The 10,646-nt window shown below is 40.7% G+C and overlaps 1 pseudogene; it reads left to right on the top strand.

The window, feature by feature from the left end:
* The first annotated feature begins 6,667 nt into the window (after window positions 1–6,667).
* Window positions 6,668–10,386, top strand: LOC136482976 (receptor kinase-like protein Xa21; annotated as a pseudogene).
* Window positions 10,387–10,646: the final 260 nt, after the last annotated feature.

Below are 10,646 nucleotides of genomic sequence, written 5' to 3'. Positions count from 1 at the left end.
TTTTAATTTAGGTCAGAATACAAGGTGTATTTGGGGGAGGGGGGGTTATCAGATGCTATTACATACAGAACCTTATATGTTTTGATGGATCAACCAAACTAATATTTGTGTCATCATCATGGGCTCCTGTCACCACCGGCAGAGCCTCATGGAGGCGAGCCCCTTTGCTTCAATGATATGAATAGAATGTTGATGGCTACATATGTTTCTTCAAGTTTTATGGTTTGCAAATCTGGATAAAGTTTAAAGAGTAAAATAGCTTGCATTGATCCTTCACAATTTCCTTATCATGTGATCTGTTTTGTAGTGGAATTTGTGTAAAATAGCTCTATCCTCTCTCAGTTTTTCTGTTTTGTGCATGATCTTATCACATTGTAATATACTGTATTTACGCTTGAGTCAACTGCAGGAAAAGAATATAGTGTTTTGATCTGTTTTGTTTTTAATTTCAGGTGCCAGCTACTATCAGGTTTGCATTAGACGGAGAAATGACGCCCTATTTACTTGTGAAGGATCCTACGAACGAGATGATGAGGTATGCTTATAGTACTACTTATGTAAATATTTCTATTGTTTTACTTCAATACAGTCAATGTAAGATTGGTAAATGGTCAATACTTTTGATTTGATAATTAAAAACATATTGTATCATGCTATAACAAACATGGATTATCTATGTGCTTATTCCTGTCCATGTATTTTAGGATGTCTACTTTGATGATGAGTGAGCTGAAGTAGTAATATCTTCATTGCGTTTGGGGGATGATCAGGACAGGTAATTAATATTTTTCAGTGACCTAAATCTTACAAGAAGTAAGATGGCTTATAGTGTGCGCATTCTGCAGCAGTTCCCTCTTCACGAATTCAAACTGATTTACGTTTGATGGTGATAGAGGAATCAATGATCGCCTAGCTGCCTCTGTTCCTTCATCATCCCCCAATTCTGAAGAGATTTCCTTGAACGCGGAGGAAATTGATGAAGTGCTAACTGGTGAAACCACCGGCACCGAGTCACTGCTGGAAAGTGCATCCCTTGAAAATGGTCCTGTTGAGGAGGCCAAGGAACTAGCAGAAGTTGCTAACGACAGTGATGCTACCATGGTCAGTGAGAAAATTTTGTGTACAGAAGAGGATAGTGCATCCCATGAGCCGGAAACCTCTGAGCTGCCTGTGGATGCTCAAGAGGGCCAGATTGGAGGTGCGGCTGAAGCGTCAAGCACAGAGGGAGCAGCAAATGAACCTTGCAGCTCTTTAAAAACGTGTGCTACCTTGTGCTAAAACACATGGTTTCTTCTCTCTTAGAAATCATGTGTTATGCAAACAACCAACAACCATGTGCTAGCTTGTGCTAAAACACATGGTTTTTCCTTTGTTACAAATTGTGTGTTTTGTAGCTAGCAAACAACCATGTGCTATTTTTTTGTTGAAACACATGGTTGTTGAGTAGACAGACTCTTTCTAAATCCACCACTGAGCGTCGACAACTCCAAATAAAGCAAAAGGCTGACATTTGAAGAGTAAAGAAGGTCGTCCAACAAAAGAAGAGTGAATAAGTAATGGTTTCTCTCCAAATATGCAGTGACAGATCGAATATTTATATTATTCAGCTTTAAAATACAAATTCATACAGTATTAGGATATTACCAGAGCTTCTGTAAAAATTCAGATGTGTACCGAATATAATCTAGAGACTGGATCAACTGGGATAGAACGTTGAATTTATAATTAGGCCGATGAGCAACAACCAATAACGACTTCTTCATGTGTCATTATTTGGCATAAGTTCCTAACATGGCGGACGATGGCACCGCGATTCCGGAAAAGGTTGTGGGCAAACAATTGGTTCAACTCGGTAGCTACCTGCAGATGGATCCAAAAGCAAATCGTCAAGCATGTGATCTTCAGAGTAAAATGCACTAGCGGTCTCTAAACTTGGCAGAGGGTACCATCTAGGCCCCCAAACTCTTAAAATGCACATCTAATTCCTTAAACTTGGCACATGGTAACATCAGTGTTTGCTGACCTGATGGTCCACGCTGGCACCAGCGATGCCAGACCAGCCCTAAACTTGGCAGAATGTGTCAGATTACGAAAGCTACACCAAGTTTATGTATAAGAATATAAAATCAAGACTGATTACCAAAATCCATTATTAGGTTCCAAAGCTACACCAAGTATATACGTATACTAATATAAAATTAACATGTCCCAGAGGCTGTTTTATGGATTATAAATAGATAGTGTTCCGATGCCCGAGAGGTACTATAAATATTATACACTTTCGACGCGCTTTGTAGATCCAATTGAAGGGCCATGAAAAAACTAAGACGAATAAGAAACAACTTATCTAAAGCAATAATCTAAAACAAACGTTCAGAAAAAAAAAACACACAATAACAATCAAATAGTCGCTTAGAACTTACGACAACTAGATTCCTCGCTCCCCTGAGCCTGGCTGATGATGCTTATCAGGATAAGCTGAATCACTAGAAACACAGCAGGAAGGAAGTAACGCCTTGCTAGCATTGTTCTATGAGAACAGTGAGCTTCAATTCCTAGTTCTGATGGTCAATACCAGTTAGAAGGGAACCGCCGCGTCCATGAAGCATACAGCTCTACCGTATATATATTTGACGATGAAGCTGAAATGACAGAACTGCCCCACGTCCAAAGAGCTCCCTTGCTTCTGCTGAATGGTCAAATGCATGAATGGCACGAGACAAATAAAATGTGGAGAAGGGAAGCAACTGTCACTGTCCCTTTGGCAAGAAGTGTAAGGGTTTGTTTAAATCCAGGTTGTAAAGTTTTGGGATGTCACATCAAGTGTCACATGGAGGTGTCGCATTGGGTGTTCGGATACTAATAAAAAAACAAATTACAGAATTCGTCAGTAATCCGCAAGACGAATTTATTAAGCCTAATTAATCCGGCATCAGCACATTGTTACTATAGCAGCATGTTGTTAAATCATGGACTAATTAGGCTTAAAAGATTCGTCTCGCAAATTAGTCGCAAACTGTGCAATTAGTTATTTTTTAGTCTATATTTAATACTCCATACATGTATCAAACATTCGATAGGATAGGGAGTAAACTTTAGAGGGAGGAATTAAACAAGGCCTAAGTGATCTGAGGTACCTCGTGGATGGGAAGCTTCTATCATATCGAGGCGGCTGATCCAGCTGCCTTTAGCTCCACAATGATTTCTAGAGAAGGAAATCGATTTTTAAAGACGCCTAGGAACAAGTGCCATCTCTAAAAATATATTTTTAGAGGCTACATATCTATTTTCCAGAGGCGACGCTTGTCCCTAGCTTTGGTCATAATGCATGAGTCCTGTTCTCAAGCTTGTGTAGTTGACCGAGACTTTGTTGATTGGTCAAATGCATGATACTATACATCATCACTTGCAAATACAGAGTTTGGCTGTTTGGGCAAATGTGGGGTTTCATTATTCTCACTCATTTTGTTATTTTCTCTCCTCTCCATCGACTTCAAGCTTTGAGCTCTTTGGTGTTGGAGGTGCTCACATTGTGTACCGCCGATAAAATCTCTAGAAGTTGGAGACGATAAGCAACTGGGCCACACTGCTCGAAAACCTTGTAAGGGCCCACATATCGAGGGGCTAACTTGCCACGGACGCCAAACCGATGCACCCCTCTCATAGGAGACACCTTGAGGTACACATGATCCCCAACTACAAACTGCAAAGGCCTTCTTCGCTTGTCCGCATAAGCTTTCTGTCGGCTCTAAGCTGCCTTCAAATGACTCTGAATAATACTGACTTGCTCTTGAGCTTCTTTGATAAAATCAGGCCCAAAATATCCACGGTCTCCCACTTCAACCCAGTTAAGTGGTGTCCTACATTTCTTTCCATACAGAGCTTCAAAGGGTGCCATACGAATGCTTTCTTGATAGCTATTGTTGTAAGAAAACTCAGCTAAGTTCAAGCATTCGTCCCTTCTCAGGAAAAGAAATGGCACAAGCTCTCAACATATCTCCAAGTACCTGGTTTACCCTTTCAAGTACCTGTTTTAAACAAAATGTATAAGCTTATTTTTAAAAAATAACTTTTGTCATATTTATAGTGTTTATTAATATATCTTAAGGTTTGAAAAGAGTTTAGGGATGTCACTATCTCACCTCTCAAACCCAACTCCTTCAAAGGTTCAAAGGGCAAAACCTCCCCCTCTATTTTTGCTATTTCTCGCCCTCCAAGTGAGCTAATGGTGCTCAGCATGCAGAATGTCTCGAGGAGAAAGATGGGGTATTTGGGGGTGGCATTTTTAAGGGCAGTTGACTAAAGAGAACCGCCTCTGTTAATTCATCTGTAGGGGCGGTTCTCTTAAGGAGCCATCTTTGAAAAGAGGTCACTTTTAGAGACGATTTTGTAAGGAGGACCGCCTTTGAAGATTCATTTTCAGGGGCGGTTCTCTTAAACCAACCGCCCCAAAAAATGGACGTATTTTAGAGGCGGTTTTCCTAATAGAACCGCCCCTGAAGATGGATCTTCAGAGGCAGTCATGGAGCTACAGTGCTCACCCGCGCGGTTAGAGGCGGCGTGCTAGTTGAACCGCCTCTGATAGAAAACGGTGGCGTTGCTAAAAATGATTTCTGTACTAGTGTATAATTAGCTAAACTTTAGCTGGTCTTTTAACTGAATCCCTAGCAGCTAAACTTAGCCGGCTAAAGTTTAGTTGGTGATCAAACAGGCCCTAAATATCTAAGCCATACAGTGTTTGCAAATGAACAGTGAAATCGTGCACATGCAAAGATAAGCAATTTAGTCAGTTGTAAGTACAAAGTTCATTCACGAATTTCTAACACTTATGTCTCTTAAGATTATAGCCCTTACAAGGGCACGCGTTGATAGACATGTTGTTTTAATAAAATATAAGAGGATGGTAGGCTTGTATTTTAATAAACACATCCGTACTAGCTTATTCAGAGCGAACTGAGTCAAATTTTTACATACATCAGCATATCGTAAGCGATACATTCAAATTCTCTGCAAGCATCTTTGGTCCATCATGGCGCAGAGAAAGTCTAGGTCATCAAGTGGCATAACCAATACAGAGACCAGTCGTCCATCACATTATGAAATCAGTGGCCGACTGGCCGTTCACGTCAGAGACTATTGACCAGTGAGTGTTCGTGACGATGTTGACTGGCTTCCATTGCTGCAATAACAGAGGGTGACACGTTGTATCTTTACTCGTTCGGTCAAAAAAATACAATTCTAGGTTTGAAACAAGGAAAAAGAATTTAAAATTTATTACATTTATAGAAAATAGTATCAACATTTATATCTCTAAATAGATTTACTATAAATTCTATTGTATTAGTAATCTAATAATATTTATTTGATATCACAAATATACTTAATTCTAAAAGGTGAGTTACATTGTTTCTAGGTTGGAGGGAGTAGAAAGCTACACATGCATCGAATACTTGATTTTCATGCTGATGGCCACCCAGTTTAAGATGAACTGTATTGTTTTAAACAAATTGTATAAGCTTATTTTTAAAAAATAATTTTTGTCATATTTATAGCGTTTATTAATATAACTTAAGGTTTGAAAAGAGTTTAGGGACGTCACTATCTCACCTCTCAAACCCAACTCCTTCAAAGGTTTAAAGGGCAAAACCTCCCCCTCTATTTTTGCTATTTCTCGCCCTCCAAGTGAGCTAATGGTGCTCAGCATGCAGACTGTCCCGAGGAGGAAGAAGGGGTATTTAGGGGTGGTATTTTTAGGGGCAGTGTTAATTCATCTGTAGGGGCGGTTCTCTTAAGGAACCGTCTTTGAAAAGAGGTCACTTTTAGAGATGATTTTGTAAGGAGGACCTCTTTTGAAGATTCATTTTTAGGGGCGGTTCTCTTAAACCAACCGTCCCTAAAAATGGACGTATTTCAGAGGCGATTTTCCTAATAGAACCGCCCCTGAAGATGGATCTTCAGAGACGGTCATGGAGCTACAGTGCTCACCGACGCGGTTAGAGACGGCATGTTAGTTGAACCGCCTTTGATAGAAAAGGGTGGCGTCGCTAAAAATGATTTCTATACTAGTGTATAATTAGCTAAACTTTAGCTGGTCTTTTAGCTGAATCCCTAGCAGCTAAATTTAGCCGGCTAAAGTTTAGTTGATGATCAAACAGGCCCTAAATATCTAGGAGCTCACTTGTTTGCTATGGCATTTTACTCCCCAACAAACATTACTAGTGGAAAAAAAAAACATGACTAGTACATGAGATTGCAGTGATATAGTGCCTATTAGCACTACTTTGGTCAAAAAAATTATGTCATACTTTTAGGAATGTGTTAAATAAGCTGTCCAAATTGTCAGCAAGCTCCTTTACTTTGTTTACATCAGGCGCATAGAAAATCTGGGCCACTCTGCTTTGGTCAAATAATTCACATATCATATTTTCAGGAAACGTGTTGACTGAGCTGTCCAAATTGTCTGCAAGCTTCTTTATTTTGTACATCAGAGCGCAATATAAAAGCTCCTTTATTGACTCTTTGCGGCAAGATGTTGAATGGTCCTATTGCTGAAGAAGCAGAGGGTGACAGGCTTGTGAATTCAGATTCATACATTGCAACAGGCATGAAGCTCTATATAACCTTATCATATACGGTTAGCCCAAGGCAGAAGGATGATCTACACATGCATCCATCAATATATGCATAGAAACAATGTCTCACATAGCCATCCACAGCAATTCCATCCTGCCGCTGCTTGCTTTCATCTCCATCCACTTCCTTGCCTTGTGTCAACACACATCACCCGCTGCACTGAATGAATCCAGTGCTCTCCTCTGTCTCAAATCTCAGCTCCTCGACCCATCAGGTGCATTGGCCTCATGGAGAGACGAATCCCGTGTGTTCTGCAAGTGGCATGGGGTGACATGCGGCAGCAGACAACAGGCATCTCAAGTCATTGCACTAGACCTTGAATCCAAGAACATCGCTGGCAGCATATTCCCTTGCGTCGCCAACCTCAGCTTCCTTGAAAGGATCCACATGCCCAACAACCAGCTCGATGGCCAGATTTTCCTGACATCGGCCGGCTAACCCAGCTTCGGTACTTCAACCTCAGCATGAACTCCCTTAGCGGTGAGATACCAGAGGCAATATCCGCATGTTCCTGTCTTGAGACAATCGACCTTGATAGCAATTCCCTCCAAGGTGAGATCCCTCCAAGTCTTGCTGGGTGCTCATCCCTTCAGACTGTTATTCTTGGCTACAACAATCTTCAGGGAAGCGTCCCTCCACAGCTTGGCCTGCTACCCAATCTGTTCACACTATTTCTCCCCAGCAATAATATCACAGGAAGCATTCCTGAATATTTAGGGCAGAGCAAAAACCTCACGTGGGTGAATCTTCAGAACAACAGCCTTACTGGAGGGATACCCAGTGCTCTGTTCAACAACACATCTCTTTCTTACATAGATCTCTCACACAATGCTCTTTCCGGGTCTGTGCCACCTTTCTCTCAGGCATCTTCCTTGGCACTGAATTACCTTAGCTTATACGAAAATCATCTCTCTGGAGAGATTCCTAGCTCACTTGGTAATCTTTCTTCCCTGGCTTTCTTACTGCTTTCTCATAACAGTTTAGGAGGAAGGATTCCAGAGAGCTTAGGTAAGCTTAAAACCCTGCAAGCACTAGACCTCAGCTATAACAACTTGTCAGGCACCGTTGCACCTGCACTTTATAACATCTCCTCTCTTACTTTTCTTGGACTTGGGGCCAACCAACTTGTTGGTACGCTTCCCACCAGTATCGGCAACACCCTTACAAACATCACAGATTTGATATTGGAAGGGAGCAGGTTTGAAGGTCCAATTCCAGCTTCACTGGCCAATGCCACAAATTTGCAATATCTAGATCTCCGTAGCAATGCATTCACAGGTGTTATTCCTTCACTGGGATCCCTGACCTTGTTGAGTTACCTAGATCTAGGTGCAAATAGGCTTGAAGCTGGAGATTGGTCTTTCATGTCCTCTCTAGTCAACTGCACACAGTTAAAAAATTTATGGTTAGATAGAAACAACCTCCAAGGTATAATATCTACTTATATCACCAACATCCCCAAAAGCTTAGAGATCATGGTTCTAAAAGAAAACCAATTCACAGGTTCTATACCATCAGAGATAGGAAAGTTCACGAATCTCACAGTAATTCAGTTAGATAGTAATTTTCTTTCAGGGGAAATTCCAGACACGCTTGGGAACCTCCAAAAAATGTCTATTCTGACCATATCCAAAAACCAACTTTCTGGAGTAATCCCAAGATCAATTGGGAAGCTAGAGCAGCTTACTGAACTTCTTTTCGAGGAAAATAATTTGACCGGTCCCATACCTTCTAGTTTAGAGGACTGCAAACAACTGACAACGCTCAATCTTTCTTCCAATAGTTTGTACGGAGGCATTCCACGGGAACTGTTTTCGATATCTACACTTTCTGTTGGCTTAGACTTGTCCAATAACAAACTCACCGGAGACATACCGTTTGAGATTGGTAGATTGATCAATCTGAATTCACTTAGTCTTTCCAACAATCGATTATCAGGTGAGATCCCCTCCACACTTGGTCAGTGCCTTCTTCTGGAGTCACTCCACTTAGAAGCAAATAATCTGCAAGGAAGCATCCCAGATTCTTTCATCAACTTAAAAGGCATCACTGTGATGGATCTTTCACAGAATAACTTGTCTGGTAAAATTCCTGAATTTTTTTAGTCACTTAGCTCTCTACAGATTCTAAATCTATCCTTCAATGACCTTGAGGGCCCTGTCCCTAGAGGCGGCATCTTTGCTAAACCAAATGATGTGTACATCCAAGGAAACAATAAGTTGTGTGCAACGTCTCCAGATCTACAAGTACCACAGTGCTTGACATCAAGACCCCAAAGAAAGAAGCATGCCTACATTTTAGCTGTTCTGGTTTCACTTGCTAGTGTAGCTGCAGTCACAATGGCCTGTGTTGCTGTCATTATTTTGAAGAGAAGGAAAGGAAAGCAACTAACCAACCAGCCATTAAAGAAGCTAAAGAATTTCTCGTATGGTGATTTATTCAAAGCAACAGATGGTTTCTCTCCTAACAGTCTTGTTGGATCTGGAAGGTTTGGATTGGTATACAAAGGTCAATTCATGGTTGAAGAATGTGCAGTTGCCATAAAGGTATTCAGGCTTGACCAATTTGGAGCACCAAGTAACTTCCTTTCTGAATGTGAGGCATTGAGAAACATTCGCCATCGGAATCTTATAAGAGTGATTAGTGTATGTTCAACGTTTGATCCAACTGGAAATGAATTCAAAGCACTCATTCTTGAGTACATGGTAAATGGTAACCTAGAAAGCTGGCTCCATCAGAAAGAGTACACAAAAAGCACGAAAAGACCATTGAGTTTAGGCCGAATAGCAATAGCTGTGGATATTGCTGCTGCATTGGACTATCTTCATAATCGATGCACTCCTCCTTTGGTACATCGTGATCTGAAACCAAGCAATGTCCTCTTGAATGATGAAATGGTTGCATCTCTCAGTGATTTCAGTCTTGCAAAGTTTCTTTCTGTTGACTTTTCAACTGGATTCAATAATTCATCGAGTGCTGTAGGACCAAGAGGATCTATCGGTTACATTGCACCAGGTGAGCACATGTTTCACTCTTGCTTTTTTAATCAGAATGAATTGTACTTATGTATACATGATATTTGTCCTGTAAATGATGCATTGACATCTCATCTATATTTTTGCCAATTTTCTGAAATAGCTAAGTGGAGGACTTTCTTATTAAGTTTTACACAACATTGCAGAGTATGGTGTGGGGTGCAAAATCTCTGTTGAGGGTGACATCTACAGCTATGGAATTATTCTGCTGGAGATTATTACAGGAAGGCGACCAACTGATGACATGTTTAAGGATGGAGTAAACATCCGCAACTTTGTGGAGTCATCACTTCCACTGAATATCCATAACCTTTTAGAACCAAATCTCACTGGACATCATGAAGGTGAAGATGGAGGACAAGAAATAGTTGAAATGCAGCACTGTGCCATGCAACTCTCAAATCTTGGTCTAAAATGTTCTGAGATGTCAACCAAGGATCGGCCAAAAACAGAGGAGGTTTATGCTGAAATCTTGGCCATCAAAGAAGAATTTTCAACATTGTGCTCATTGGGAAGTGTATCTACGTTACTGTAATTTGCATAGTACCTCTGTAGCAGTTGCACTTTGCCTATAGAAAAAGATTTGTACAAGGCAGTTGATCAAATAAATATGTAGTCAGGGACAAGCATTAGTACTTTTCCTAGTATAGGAAACTGGTGCAGTACATGGAAACGGTACTAAGTGTCAACCCTGGCTATAGTACTAAGTGTGGTACTGGGAAACAATACCAAGTGTCAATAACAGTACGCACAACTGCTTCTTCCACCGCATGTTTAGTTCAGAATCACCACATGTTTTTATGTAACCCCTAACTCCCTAAGTATCACAAACCAATTGTGTGATGACCAAAAAATTTGAGGCCTTCAGAATAACTCGAACTCCCTGTGAAACATTAATGACTGATAGAATTAAACTAGTGATGTTATACTAGCCCACAGTGTTAAAATCAACACACTTCACCCCCGTATAATATATAA

The sequence above is a fragment of the Miscanthus floridulus genome, chromosome 9 (genome assembly GCF_019320115.1).
Source record: "Miscanthus floridulus cultivar M001 chromosome 9, ASM1932011v1, whole genome shotgun sequence".
In the NCBI taxonomy this organism is placed as follows: Eukaryota; Viridiplantae; Streptophyta; class Magnoliopsida; order Poales; family Poaceae; genus Miscanthus; species Miscanthus floridulus.
This window is presented reverse-complemented; position numbering and strand designations above follow the sequence as displayed.